The sequence below is a fragment of the Eschrichtius robustus genome, chromosome 7 (genome assembly GCF_028021215.1).
Source record: "Eschrichtius robustus isolate mEscRob2 chromosome 7, mEscRob2.pri, whole genome shotgun sequence".
Lineage (NCBI taxonomy): Eukaryota > Metazoa > Chordata > Mammalia > Artiodactyla > Eschrichtiidae > Eschrichtius > Eschrichtius robustus.
The window spans coordinates 117,307,146-117,323,512 of NC_090830.1; positions in this window are offsets into that span (position 1 = coordinate 117,307,146).

Below are 16,367 nucleotides of genomic sequence, written 5' to 3' on the forward strand. Positions count from 1 at the left end.
ACTTGCAAATGGCTCGCTGTGGTTGCAGACCCCAAATTGCAATTATCTGCTGATCCCGAATAAACTCATTTTTTTTGCTTTTGTTTTTGTTTTTTGCTGTAGAAATAACTGGCAGTCTATTTATTTTAGGTCAATAGGAGCTTTTGCTGGCTCTCTCTATGATACCTAGCAGATGTCAATGCTCAGATCTTAGTGCAGGTTATGGATACCCTTTTATCTCCAAGAGGAAAGAAAAAGGATTATCTAAGTCAGTCAAAGTAGAGTGGTTTGGTCTACATGTAGAAAGCTAGACTTGGAGTCAAAGAACTTGTACTCTTGGATAAACATAATCTAACCCATAAGAAGCACACACTACCTTAGGTTTACGTTTTGTTTCTTCAGCTGTAAAGTGGGGAATAATGAGAGGTGAAACAAAAATGCCTTTGCATATAGCAAACATAAAAAAAAATGATTTCTTCCTTTTGACTGCTTCATTTCCACCAGGACCCTCACATTTACTCTGGTTATAAAGCATCAGATGTAACTATGTTTGGTCTGTGTCTATTGTTGTTAACTTTCTGGATGCCAAACAAGGTACTGCCTCTAGTTCTTCTCCAGTATATGGGTGAACAAAAAAGCCTATACTGAAGACCTCGTGGGGGTTATAAGGATGGGCCGAGAGCAGTGAGGGTATTTTATATTGTACATTTCCAGCAAGCCAATCTAAAACCCACCTATTAGAAATATTCTCCTGAAGATATTTTTGACCACTGCACCAACAGGGGAACACTAGAATATTCTAGTGTGCCCTTTCATTTCTTGTTTTTCTATTCATTCTCATCTACGATCTCTGTCAGGAGCCACACATGTTCTTCCTTGATAAAAAAACAGTCAAGCGACTATATGTAGTTGAGCCAGACGTCACACCCGTAAAAAAATTTTTGGTGAATAACATTTTTCCCAATCCACTACATTACATTCCCCATCCCCATACATTTTATGTCTGTAAAACACCCAGAACTGAAGACCTTGCCAAACCGGCAATAAGACAAAGCTCTCTATGTTCTCATTCTAATAAATAATTACTTTTGTATCTAATTGTTATTGATAATTTTGGATATTTTTTCTTAAAAGAGTTTATGAAGGTTTGTTGGCTCAGGCTCCCTAAAACCTGAATTCAACCCTTCCCTCCTCCTATTTATATATATTCCGTCCTATAATGACTGAAAGGAATCTGAAAATGCAGTGAGGATGTACCCCTGTTTTCCTTTCTCTACTGCCAGGCTGCCCAAACTTTCCCCAAGGTAAGGTGGGCAGTTTCACGGAAAAAGAAAGCTAGATGACTATCGTCTGTGTCCCAGAGTCTCACAGGTTGGACTATAGCTTTGCTCGTTGGATATGAGAGATGGTTAGAGGCACAGAAGATAGAATTCTGAGCCAAGGGGATTATTTGGGAACTAGCAGGAAACAAAATAGGGCCATTAGACCCTAAACATGTGGTTGGAATTAGTAATAAAATTACTTGATGGAGAAATGTTAAAATCCATAGAAGAGAAAACTGATAATTTACTATCTAGGAACACTAGAGACATTTTAAAGTGCACAGTAGAGCAGAACACACTATCCAAATGACTCCAATTGTCCCTCCTAGCAGTTGTCATGAACTAAAATAGAAAACTTTTTTTTTAGATTTAAAAGAAAAATATATTTTATAGAGGATAGCTAACGAAATGTTTAAAACCACTAAGTACTCCAAGATAGAAATCTGAAGGCAAAAACTATCCATTTTAACTGAAGGGTTGAAGCAAGAGAGGAATGGCTTTCTGATGGCCGGTGAGATGTTATGATTATTAATGGCAGGAGCAGAATCTTTTCAAAACGTTCCAGTAGGCCAAAAGTCATGGCTGTTTTATAACGTAAATGCATTCAAAGCAAACACCTGTTGCTTTTTGGATCTTACTGTCTGTAGCCTAACCTCAGCCACACCGTTTCCCCTTACCAGCCATAATCCAGGGTTGCTTGCTTCCCAAAGAATAAGTTAAACTACTGCAAAATACTGAAGAAAGAGCATTCTGCACCCCCTAACCTTCCCACCACATGCACTTTGTCTTCCTGTGTATTCGTATGTTCTTTCTAAACGTTCTAGAATGTTTTCAGTACTTGTTTTTGGTGTCTTCCCATAAAGTTGTAAGGTCTGTAAAAAGAAAAAAAGGGAAATAGGAATTCTATTTCTTACATTGCCTTCAAAAATGGAATTCAGGTAAATGAATATTTGTTATCAGTTCTGAATTAAGGACTGCATTTTTATTGTATCCTCATAATATTGTTCAATTTTTTCAAGTATTTTTGCTTTGTCTTCCCAACAAAGTGTTTATTTTAACAAAAAACAGATTAAGTTTCAGGCACTTTGGGGGGTGCAGAGTTGATTGGGACTCAGTCAAATATCCTCACAGCACAGAGAAAACTATTTTATAACCTATGTCTAGTTATTTATTTCATTTAAGCTGCTTATAATGCCCAAATTTGAGCATACAAATCTGTCTGCTCACTAAGAGCAAGTTTAGCATCTCTGTCATCTCTAGTCTCCAACATCAAGGACAGTCCTTGGCACAGAGCAGATGTCCAGATATCTGTGTTTCTTGGGACTACCATATCGATACAGTTCTGCATCCAGACAGAACACAGCTGGGCATGTAAAACCCTCACCACAGTGCCACTCCCTGATTACAACAAAAGACAAAGATAGTTGCCCCTCCTTTTTTTACTGTAGACATTTTGGTACCTGATTGGGAGAATATTCTGCTCTCACCAGAAAGCCTCATTACGTGAGTAATAAACACTTCCATACCCTCTTGGTGAATGTGTAGCATCCAAATCAAAGTTTGACATTCAAACCAAATTTTGCATTGGGTGTCCGTTTCATCTCTGCAAGATGACTGTAAACAAAGGCATTATGCTCAGCAAAAATAGCCAATTGCAAAAGTGACATGGTATATGACTCCATTTATATAACACCCTAGAAATGACAAAATTATAGTGATAGATATAAGATCAGTAATTGGGACTATAAAAGGGTAACATGAGGTAGTTTCTTTGTGGTGATGGAATTGTTCTATATCCTAACTGTGGTGCTAGTTATATAAATCTATACATGTGATGTGATTTTCATAGTACTACACAGACAGACAGACATGCACACACAATGCATGTAAAAACTGATGAAATCCAGTCAGTAGTTTAGTTAGTGGTACTATATCAATGTTGATTTCTTGATTTTAATAATGTACTTGTAAAGCTGTTTTCATTATGGAAAGCTGCTTTAAAGGTATACAGGAAATCGATAGTATTTTTGCAAAATTAAAAGTAAAACAAAACAAATATATATATAAATTCCTCTCCAATGTTTTCTCATCTGTTTAGCGGAAAAACTGGAACTAGATCTCGAAGTTTCTACATTATCTGTCCCTGTCTTCCTCCTTGATCTCATCGTCTGCTATTTCTCCATCTTCTGTTAGCTGGGGACATGCCAACCTTGTTCATCTTAGGGCCTTTAGAATACCTCTCCTTTCTGTCTTGAATATCATCCTCTTAGATTTTCATTTAGTACTGAGAAAACAATACTAAAAAATGCATACAAACTTCCAGACTTTTTATTTACAGTGCAGGGGAAAAGATGTCCATTGATGGAATGATACCAATAAGAAACAAATGATAAATGCTATAGGAGAGTGGTGCACGGTGATGAGCACCAACAGTAGGGAGGAGTGACCCAGTCTGGGGAGGCAAGGAAGTCTTCCATGAAGGAGTGACATTTGAGCTGAGATGTAAAGGCTACGCTGTATTTTACTATGCGAAGAGCAGCAGAAGAGAGTTCCAGATGAAAGAAGAACATGTAAAAAGATCCTGTGCCGATGGAATGACGGTTTGAGAGGAGAAAGAAACTTCATAGTAGTAGAATATAGGTCAGAGACCTGGGAAGAGGCAAGATCAATTAGGATCTCAGAGACCACACCAAGGGTGATTTCCCTGGATTCCAGATGACTACAGAGTCCTCAAAAGGCTAGATTGAAACTAAATTCCACTTTTAGCAATTAATGTTTTTAGACTTAGGGTTTAAACACAGATGAAGGGATAATCCACTGACATCTCAGTGTAAACGATGTCACTGAGTGTAGATTGCATTGGGAGAGAGATAGATGGATTCACCTATGTGAGCCTTGAGTGAAAGAAACAAAACTACATGGGGAGGGTGCGTTATTTCATAATTTGAGCTACAGAAGTCCTTATACCAATGCCTTGGTAAAAAGCAGTAGAGCAAAATCGCTCTCATTTGCTCCTACTGGCCAAAAAAGCCTTCCTTCTCTCCAGAGGGCAAGGAGCTCACTGATAGGACCTGTGGGTCAGGAAGCAGCGACCCAAAATCTGCCTCTGTGTGGTCCAAAGAACCAGATGGAGCTCAGGCCAGTGTGATATGGAATGTCTGCTGAGTTGCCCTGATGTCTGTGATTTTTTTCATTTCTACAAATGACAGGGAGAGGAACGGCTATCTCTTAACGATCCTGCACATTTGAAAATAAGAATGACATTAGAGGGACTTCCCTGGTGGTCCAGTGGTAAAGAATCCGCTTTCCAATGCAGCGGACACGGGTTCGATCCCTGGTCGGGGAACTAAGATCCCACATGCTACGGAGCAACTTAAGCCCACGTGCCACAACTACTGAGCTTGTGCACCTCAATGAGAGATCCCGCGTGCCGCAAACTACAGAGCCCATGTGCCCTGGAGCCCGCGCACCACAACTAGAGAGAGAAACCCATGCGGCCACAACTAGAGAGGAGCCCGTGTGCCGCAACTAAGACCCAACGCAGCCAAAAAAAAAAAAAAAAAAATTAAAAAAAAGAATAACATTAGATTTGAGCCAAGTTTGCCAGACTGCTGAGCAATTTAGACACATTATGACTCTTGATTTCAACTTCCTCTGTCTCTTTGGGTTCCCTGATTTGAAATGTTCAATTTCTTTTTTCTTTCATTCCTCCTGTCCTTCCTCTTGCTTTCCTGTTTCCTCCAACCTTCCTCCTGCCCTTTCCCCTTATTCTGAAAAACAAAGGCTTAGGAGTTTGATAACTCAATGCTCATACATCTCACAGTCCCTAGTCTGACCATCAGCCTCAGGTTTCCAAGTCTTACAGATGATCCCTGTCATAAAGGTCATTTATACTTTCAGGAAGAGGTAGAAGCTTCTTTCTTTCAGTAACCACATGTAATATAAACCTCCTCTCCCCTCATATATCATCCCACACAACTGTTTTCCAAGTCCCAGCTTCGTTACACGCTTTGGGGTCTCTGATGCAATGACAAAACTCCTAACTGTGCCCTGAAAACCAGTGGCAGAGAAAGACTGTGCCTCACACCCTTGTCCCAGACCCTGTAGTTCAGTGGGATGAGCTGGCAGGAGGCCAATGGCTCACTTTAATGAGCAGGATGTATTTCCTAGTGATTGATCACTTCCTCTATAAATTAAGGAAAAGCACCTCTGCTGAGGCCAATGACTTATTAAGAAATCTTTTGAGCAGTAAATCCCCTCTCTCTCCATTCTCTAGGCAGTAATGGCATTGCTTAAGTCACAGAGAAATACAGGGCTACCCTCTGTCAAGGTGATGACTTCCTAAAAAGCAAAACTTTATTTGCTAAAGTTACAGCAGGGAGGACTTTGGACAGGGCCAGCAAACTCCATCAGCTTTATCTCCCTTAGTTCTCATTTACCAGGGACTCTTGAGTGACCTGGAATGGGATCCACAGTTGGGGTGTTCGAAAAGAAACAAACTGTGGAGAAATGACTCCTGAGGGTACCCAACTGCATAAACCGAAATGCATACGTTTTGTTTCATTAAGTTTTGATTTGGGCAGGAAGATATTTGATCATTAGTTGATACAGGAGGGATGGAGAAAAAGAGGAGGATGCATACCCTTGTCCAGTCAGTCAGTTTTGGTCCCCGAGGAGAGACTGGTGAAGAGAGATGGTGAGGAAGCTATTTTAATGGGAGCCCCATGAGTCTGTGGTCCAAGTAGTGTCAATCTGGAGTTTAGAAGACAAAAGTCTCTGTAGAGCCAGGAAAGGACGGTTTTCCTTGGTGCTGTCGAGAAGCCTGTTTTTCCCTTCAGGACTGATGGACTCTGGAGCGTGAGGGGCTGGTACTCCAGACACAGGCAATGGTGTCATCATAAGCACGGTAAGTGGATGAAATTGAGACACAGCAGGAGAAAAAGATTAGAACAGACATGCTGGCTGATAGACGGGGGCATTCCTGAAGACTCTTAAAGATTCTTGGGAGGACTCTCATGAGGAAGTCTGTCTACATTTTTTTTTCCCTGTAATTAAGCAATAATGAAGACTTGGGTGAGATTAAGTAGAGTTTAGGGTTCTACTATAGTAAGAACTTAGGCCAAAAGACCAAAATTCCATGTCAAGTTTCTGCTTCTATTAGTAACAACATGTAAGCTTTTGAATAAATAATGTTTTGGGGGTGGGACACAATTTTATCATCTTAAAATGAAGCATCTGAGGTGAAAGATCATCTATTAACCCCTTCCAGCTCCAGGAGGAGTCTATATCTTTCTTGACTTCATAGCTACAGGTTTCCCTGAAAATATTAAAAGCCTCCAAATCAGGTGGCTTCCATGTTTAAAACTGTTCAGTTGTGGTTGGAGAAGATGGCGGAAGAGTAAGACGCAGAGATCACCTTCCTCCCCACAGATATATCAGAAATACATCTACACGTGGAACTGCTCCTATAGAACACCCAATGAATGCTGGCAGAAGACCTGAGACCTCCCAAAAGGCAAGAAACTCCCCACGTACCTGGGTAGGGCAAAAGAAAAAAGAAAAATCAGAGTCAAAAGAATGGGGACGGGACCTGCACCAGTGGGGGGGAGCTGTGAAGGAGGAAAGGTTTCCACACACTAGGAAGCCCCTTCGTGGGCGGAGACTGCGGGTGGCAGAGGGGGGAAGCTTCGGAGCCAAGGAGGAGAGCGCAGCCACGGGGGTGCGGAGGGCAAAGCGGAGAGATTCCCGCACAGAGCCTCGGCGCCGAGCAGCACTCACCAGCCCGAGAGGCTTGTCTGCTCACCCGCCAGAGCGGGCGGGGCTGGGAGCTGAGGCTCGGGCTTCGGTCGGATCGCAGGGAGAGGACTGGGGTTGTCGGCGTGAACACAGCCTGAAGGGGTTAGCGCACCACAGCTAGCCGGGAGGGAGTCCGGGAAAAAGTCTGCAGCTGCCGAAGAGACAAGAGACTTTTCCTTGCCTCTTTGTTTCCTGGTGCGCGAGGAGAGGGGATTCAGAGCGCCGCCTAAACGAGCTCAAGAGACGGGCGCGAGCCGCGGCGATCAGCGCAGACCCCAGAGACGGGCATGAGACGCTAAGGCTGCTACTGCCGCCACCAAGAAGCCTGTGTGCGAGCACAGGTCACTGTCCACACCGCCCCTCCCGGGAGCCTGTGCAGCCCGCCACGGCCAGCGTTCCGCGATCCAGGGGCAACTTCCCTGGGAAAATGCATGGCGCACTTCAGGCTGGTGCAACGTGATGCCGGCCTCTGCCGCCGCAGGCTCACCCCACATCCGTACCCCTCCCTCCCCCCAGCCTGAGTGAGCCAGAGCCCCCGAAGCAGCTGCGCCTTTGACCCAGTCCTGTCTGGGCGGGGAACAGACGCCCTCAGGTGACCTAACGCAGAGGTGGGACCAAATCCAAAGCTGAACCCCGGGAGCTGTGCGAACAAAGAAGAGAAAGGGAAATCTCTCCCAGCAGCCTCAGGAGCAGCGGATTAAATCTCCACAATCAACCTGATGTACCTGCATCTGTGGAATACACGAATAGACAACGAATCACCCCAAATTGAGGAGGTGGACTTTGGGAGCAAGATATATTATTTTTTCCCCTTTCCCTCTTTTTGTGAGTGTGTATCTGTATGCTTCTGTGTGAGATTTTGTCTGTATAGCTTTGCTTTCACCATTTGTCCTAGGGTTCTGTCCATCCGTTTTTTTGTTTTGTTTTTTTTTTTGTTTTTACTTAAAAAATTTTTTTTCTTAATAATTATTATTTATTTTAATAACTTTATTTTATTTTATCTTACTTTTATTTTATTTTATCCTCTTTCTTTCTTTCTATTTTTTCTCCCTTTTATTCTGAGCCGTGTGGATGAAAGGCTCTTGGTGCTCCAGCCAGGAGTCAGTGCTGTGCCTCTGAGGTGGGAGAGCCAACTTCAGGACACGGGTCCACAAGAGACCTCCCAGCTCCACGTAATATAAAACGGCAAAAATCTCCCAGAGATCTCCATCACAAGGCCAAGACCCAGCTTCACTCAATGACCAGCAAGCTACAGTGCTGGACACCGTATGCCAAACAACTAGCAAGACAGGAACACAGCCCCATCCATTAGCAGAGAGGCTGCCTGTAATCATAATAAGGCCACAGACACCCCAAAATACACCACCAGACATGGACCTGCCCACCAGAAATACAAGATCCAGCCTCATCCACCAGAACACAGGCACTAGTCCCCTCCATCAGGAAGCCTACACAACCCACTGAACAAACCTTAGCCACTGGGGACAGATACCAAAAACAACGGGAAATATGAACCAGCAGCCTGCAAAAAGGAGACCCCAAACACAGTAAGATAAGCAAACTGAGAAGACAGAAAAACACACAGCAGATGAAGGAGCAAGGTAAAAACCCACCAGACCTAACAAATGAAGAGGAATAGGCAGTCTACCTGAAAAAGAATTCAGAATAATGATAGTAAAGATGATCCAAAATCTTGGAAATAGAATAGACAAAATGCAAGAAACATTTAACAAGGACCTAGAAGAACTAAAGAGTAAACAAGCAATGATGAACAACACAATAAATGAAATTAAAAATAATCTACAAGGGATCAATCGCAGAATAACTGAGGGAGAAGAACGGATAAGTGACCTGGAAGATAAAATAGTAGAAATAATTACTGCAGAGCAGAATAAAGAAAAAAGAATGAAAAGAACTGAGGACAGTCTCAGAGACCTCTGGGACAACATTAAACGCACCAACATTCGAATTATAGGGGTCCCAGAAGAAGAAGAGAAAAAGAAAGGGACTGAGAAAATATTTGAAGAGATTATAGTTGAAAACTTCCCTAATATGGGAAAGGAAATAGTTAATCAAGTCCTGTAAGCACAGAGAGTCCCATACAGGATAAATCCAAGGAGAAACACGCAAAGAAACATATTAATCAAACTATCAAAAACTAAATATAAAGAAAACATATTAAAAGCAGCAAGGGAAATACAACAAATACCACACAAGGGAATCCCAATAAGGTTAACAGCTGATCTTTCAGCAGAAACTCTGCAAGCCAGAAGGGAATGGCAGGACATATTTAAAGTGATGAAGGAGAAATACCTACAACCAAGATTACTCTACCCAGCAATGATCTCATTCAGATTGGATGGAGAAATTAAAACCTTAACAGACAAGCAAAAGCTAAGAGAATTCAGCACCACCAAACCAGCTTTACAACAAATGCTAAAGGAACTTCTCTAGGCAAGAAACACAAGAGAAGGAAAACACCTACAATAACAAACCCAAAACATTTAAGAAAATGGGAATAGGAACATACATATCGATAATTACCTTAAATGTAAATGGATTAAATGTTCCCACCAAAAGACACAGACTGGTTGAATGGATACAAAAACAAGACCTGTATATATGCTGTCTACAAGAGACCCACTTCAGACCTAGGGACACAAACAGACTGAAAGTGAGGGGATGGAAAAAGATATTCCATGCAAATGGAAATCAAAAGAAAGCTGGAGTAGCAGTTCTCATATCAGACAAAATAGACTTTAAAATAAAGACTATTACAAGAGACAAAGAAGAACACTACATAATGATCAAGGGATCGATCCAAGAAGAAGATATAACAACTGTAAATATTTATGCACCCAACATAGGAGCACCTCAATACATAAGGCAAATACTAACCGCCATAAAAGAGGAAATCGACAGTAACACAATCATAGTAGGGGACTTTAACTCCCCACTTTCACCAATGGACAGATCATCCAAAACGAAAATAAATAAGGAAACACAAGCTTTAAATGATACATTAAACAAGATGGACTTAATTGATATTTATAGGACATTCCACCCAAAAACAACAGAATACACATTTTTCTCAAGGTCTCAGGGAACGGTCTCCAGGATAGATCATATCTTGGGTCACAAATCAAGCCTTGGTAAATTTAAGAAAACTGAAATCGTATCAAGTATCTTTTCCGACCACAACGCTATGAGACTAGATATCAATTACCGGAAAAGATCTGTAAAAAATACAAACACATGGAGGCTAAACAATACACTACTTAATAACCAAGTGATCACTGAAGAAATCAAAGGAGAAATAAAAAAATACCTAGAAACAAATGACAATGGAGACATGACGACCCAAAATCTATCGGATGCAGCAAAAGCAGTCCTAAGAGGGAAGTTTATAGCAATACAATCCTACCTTAAGAAACAGGAAACATCTTGAATAAACAACCTAACCTTGCACCTAAAGCAATTAGAGAAAGAAGAACAAAAAAACCCTAAAGTTAGCAGAAGGAAAGAAACCATAAAGATCAGATCAGAAATAAATGAAAAAGAAATGAAGGAAACGATAGCAAAGTTCAATAAAACTAAAAGCTGGCTCTTTGAGAAGATAAACTAAATTGATAAAGCATTAGCCAGACTCATCAAGAAAAAAAGGGAGAAGACTCAAATCAATAGAATTAGAAATGAAAAAGGAGAAGTAACAACTGACACTGCAGAAATACAAACGATCATGAGAGATTACTACAAGCAACTCTGCCAATAAAATGGACAACCTGGAAGAAATGGACAAATTCTTAGAAATGCACAACCTGCCGAGACTGAACCAGGAAGAAATAGAAAATAGGAACAGACCAATCACAAGCACTGAAATTGAAACTGTGATTAAAAATCTTCCAACAAACAAAAGCCCAGGACCAGATGGCTTCACAGGAGAATTCTATCAAACATTTAGAGAAGAGCTAACACCTATCCTTCTCAAACTCTTCCAAAATATTGCGGAGGGAGGAACACTCCCAAACTCATTCTACGAGGCCACCATCACCCTGATACCAAAACCAGACAACGATGTCACAAAGAAAGAAAACTACAGGCCAATATCACTGATGAACATAGATGCAAAAATCCTCAACAAAATACTAGCAAACAGAATCCAACAGCACATTAAAAGGATCATACACCATGATCAGGTGGGGTTTATCCCAGGAATGCAAGGATTCTTCAATATACGCAAATCAATCAATGTGATACACCATATTAACAAAATGAAGGAGAAAAACCACATGATCATCTCAATCGATGCAGAGCAAGCTTTCGACAAAATTCAACACCCATTTATGATAAAAACCCTGCATAAAGTAGGCATAGAGGGAACTTTCCTCAACATAATAAAGGCCATATATGACAAACCCACAGCCAACATCGTCCTGAATGGTGAAAAAATGAAACCATTTCCATTATATCAGGAAGAAGACAAGGTTGCCCACTCTCACCACTATTATTCAACATAGTTTTGGAAGTTTTAGCCACAGCAATCAGGGAAGAAAAGGAAATAAAAGGAATCCAAATCGGAAAAGAAGAAGTAAAGCTGCCACTGTTTGCAGATGACATGATACTATACATAGAGAATCCTAAAGATGCTACCAGAAAACTACTAGAGCTAATCAACGAATTTGGTAAAGTAGAAGGATACAAAATTAATGCACAGAAATCTCTTGCATTCCTATACACTTTTGATGAAAAATCTGAAAGTGAAATTAAGAAAACACTCCCATTTACCATTGCAACAAAAAGAATAAAATATCTAGGAATAAACCTACCTAAGGAGACAAAAGACCTGTATGCAGAAAATTATAAGACACTGATGAAAGAAATTAAAGATGATACAAATAGATGGAGAGATATACCACGTTCTTGGATTGGAAGAGTCAACATTGTGAAAATGACTCTACTACCCAAAGCAATCTACAGATTCAATGCAATCCCTATCAAACTACCACTGGTATTTTTCACAGAACTAGAACAAAAAATTTCACAATTTGTATGGAAACACAAAAGACCCCGAATAGCCAAAGCAATCTTGAGAACGAAAAATGGAGCTGGAGGAATCAGGCTCCCTGACTTCTGACTATACTGCAAAGCTACACTAATCAAGGCAGTATGGTACTGGCACAAAAACAGAAATATAGATCAATGGAACAGGATAGAAAGCCCAGAGATAAACCCATGCACATATGGTCACCTTATCTTTGATAAAGGAGGCAAGCATATACAGTGGAGAAAAGACAGCCTCTTTAATAAGTGGTGCTGGGAAAACTGGACAGGTACATGTAAAAGTATAAAATTAGAACACTCCCTAACACCATACACAAAAATAAACTCAAAATGGATTAAAGACCTAAGTGTAAGGGCAGACACTATCAAACTCTTAGAGGAAAACATAGGTAGAACACTCTATGACATAAATCACAGCAAGATCCTTTTTGACCCACCTCCTAGAGAAATGGAAATAAAAACAAAAATAAACAAACGGGACCTAATGAAACTTAAAAGCTTTTGCACAGCAAAGGAAACCATAAACAAGACCAAAAGACAACCCTCAGAATGGGAGAAAATATTTGCAAATGAATCAACTGACCATGGATTAATCTCCAAAATATACAAGCAGCTCATGAGGCTCAATAACAAAAAAACAAACAACCCAATCCAAAAATGGGCAGAAGACCTAAATAGACATTTCTCCAAAGAAGATATACAGATTGCCAACAGACACATGAAAGAATGCTCAACATCATTAATCATTAGAGAAGTGCAAACCAAAACTACAATGAGATATCATCTCACACTGGTCAGAATGGCCATCATCAAAAAATCTAGAAACAATAAATGCTGGAGAGGGTGTGGAGAAAAGGGAACCCTCTTGCACTGTTGGTGGGAACGTAAATTGATACAGCCACTATGGAGAACAGTATGGAGGTTCCTTAAAAAACTAAAAATAGAATTACCATACGACCCAGCAATCCCACTACTGGGCATATACCCTGAGAAAACCATAATTCAAAAAGAGTCATGTACCAAAATGTTCATTGCAGCTCTATTTACAATAGCCAGGACATGGAAGCAACCTAAGTGTCCATCATCGGATGAATGGATAAAGAAGATGTGGCACATATATACAATGGAATATTACTCAGCCATAAAAAGAAACAAAATGGAGTTATTTGTAGTGAGGTGGATGGAGTTAGAGTCTGTCATACAGAGTGAAGTAAGTCAGAAAGAGAAAAACAAATACAGTATGCTAACACATATATATGGAATTTAAGGAAAAAAAGAAGTCATGAAGAACCTAGGGGCAAGACGGGAATAAAGACACAGACCTACTAGAGAACGGACTTGAGGATATGGGGAGGGGGAAGGGTAAGCTGGGAGAAAGTGAGAGAGTGGCATGGACATATATACACTACCAAATGTAAAATAGATAGCTAGTGGGAAGCAGCCGCATAGCACAGGGAGAGCAGCTCAGTGCTTTGTGACCACCTAGAGTGGTGGGATAGGGAGGCTGGGACAGAGGGAGATGCAAGAGGGAAGAGATATGGGAACATATGTATATGTATAACTGATTCACTTTGTTATAAGGCAGAAACTAACACACCATTGTAAAGCAATTATACTCCAATAAAGATGTTTAAAAAAAAAAAAAACTGTTCAGTTATTTCATATGGAAACTGAATATGGAATGAAACCCAAGCTTGACTCATGATCTCAAGATTCTCCCCATCTGGCTCTTACCTCCCTTTCCCATTTCCTCTAACATTCCTCCTTACCAAAATTTTTTTGGTATTCTAAGCTGATTCTCACCTCAAGACCTTTGAACTTGCTCTCTTCTCTTCCTGGAAGCATCTTCCCAGAGATTCTCTCAAAGCTGGATTCTTATCATTTAGAAATAGTGAATTCAGATTGTTATCAAAGGAACTCATCATTAAAATTGTATCCCCCATCTAGACATTTTCTCTCAGTTTCCTGATTTAGTTCATAGCGCTCTTGAATTTCTGTAATGATCTTGTTTTGTTGTTTATTCATTCTGACTCTTCATTATTCGAACCTAAGCCCTTTAAGAGCAGGAATCTTGATTGTCTTACTTAGTACTTTGAACAATCCCTAGTCCACATCACGTATTAAAAATCCTTTATTTAATGTATCAAATAAATTAATAATAACTAAACATCCTGATTATCAACTGGATACAAGAGTGCTTCACAAGTGGTAGAATCTGTAAAGACTTGAAAAGGAAGCCTTCTGAAGTCTACCTCAGATTTGAAGATATTGTTTGCTTATTCTATGTTTGAGGACTGATATAGGAAAAAGATGACTTATTCACTCAGATTCTAGCCAAAGTGAAATCTGAAAACAAGGGGAAGTTTTATAATCAGGTGGATAAAAGTAATGTTTATTGATTACCTACTTCACCCAGGCCCTGTGCAAGGCCCATTAGGAATGTTACTTCCTTTACTCTTCATAGCAAACCTGTCATTTAGATGGCTTCACTCCCATTTTTCAAATGAAGAAACTGGGATTCTGAAGCCATAATTCCTTGTCGAAGCCCCACAGTCAGTAATTAGCAGGCTGAGAATTAGAAATGAGGGAAACTCAGACTTTGAGTCTCTATCACATGGCCTCCAATAGACTTTCTATGTTGCTGCTACCCCTGAAAAGAACTGGTTTTATGACATTTTAGGTCCAAGTAATCTCTGTCGAGCCCAATTTGCCTTCTCCTACTTCTGGCAGACAACTGAGAGAAGGGAGGTGTTGTCATTTAGAGGACACATAAAATCAAGGTCTTTGCCACTTATAGTCAATAAAATCTTCACGATGCATTTTCCATGGCTGTTCTGGATAAATTCCAGTTGGAGCAATTAGCTTTAATGTCTCTGAATGTCCCCAACACTTTAAGTTGCTTAGTATATTCCAAGTGTCCAGCTAATTTTCAGTACATTACTGACTGTGAACTGTGAATGACAACTTCTCGCAAGCCCCAGAAGAGAACACATCCCAAGGAGAAAGAAATACATGTAACCAATATATGAAGGATAGAAACTCAGGAGGGCTGAAAAGAGAGAGGGCATCAAGGAGCAAGATACAAACGAAAGGTGGGAAATCTAAAGAAGGAATAAAGTATAGTCATTAAAATAATAATTATCATCATAATAACACACATTTATTGAGTTTGAATGCGTATTATGTTCTAAGTATTTTTCTATGAATTTTTATGCATTAATTCATTTACTCCTCAAAACAATCATATGAGTTTGGTAATATTATCTCTAGTTTGCAGATATGCAAATTGAATTACAGAGATTTTAAGTAACATGCCCAGGGTCACTAATCTATTAGGAAGATGAACAGGGTTCAGAAGCTAGAGGCACTGGATCCAGAATTTTTATTTTGAAGCAAAATGATATAAAATCTGATGGCACGATTAATCTTAAGTATGTATCTTTGGAGTAGAGAGATGGGGAGATAAATGCTTTCCTGTGTCTATGGTACCTCAACTAAGTCTTCTAGCCTCAAATATCTTTCACACTGGTCTATCAATGATAAATAAAATGTCTTTTCTAAGTTGTTTTTTCATTGTGATAACTAAGAGTTAACATCCTATTTCAATGTAAACACTGTTAGTCTGCTTAGTTTGCTCTGCATATTCAGTAGTTTTGAGTATCTTTCCTCTCTTCTGGGTTCTAAAAATCAATGAGGAAATGGAGAGAACCAAGCTTTAGACAAGAGGACAGAGGAGGGCTTTCTATTGCTACTGAAATGTACTGAATCATCACTGAGTGACCTGATGAGACCCTGGTCAGATGGTGGAGTCACTCAATCAGTCTAGCCTGGTCTGCTCGGCCAGTGAGAGACATGGCCAAAGAAGATCCCCAAGGCTTTGTGCTCCATAAAGCATGCAACACAGGCAGGGAATTAAAGGTCAGGTGATTGAATTTTCCCAGGCAAATAAGTCACTCTCTTGTAGAAAAATAGAGTGAAGTGTGGAGCCATGGAGGAAGTGAAAGACATTTTCAATACCTTTTTTCTCATCATTGGAAATGAAAGAGCAGGATAACTAACACTCTCCATGAAATCCACCAGCTCTTTTCCACTGACCTCTGTCTAAGAGAAGACAGCAATGAGTGTACACAGAACTAAAGTCAGAAGGAGTAGGTGTGGAGGAATGTGTGACGTCCTGTACGTGGATACCAAGTGGAGAGGCCTGGACTG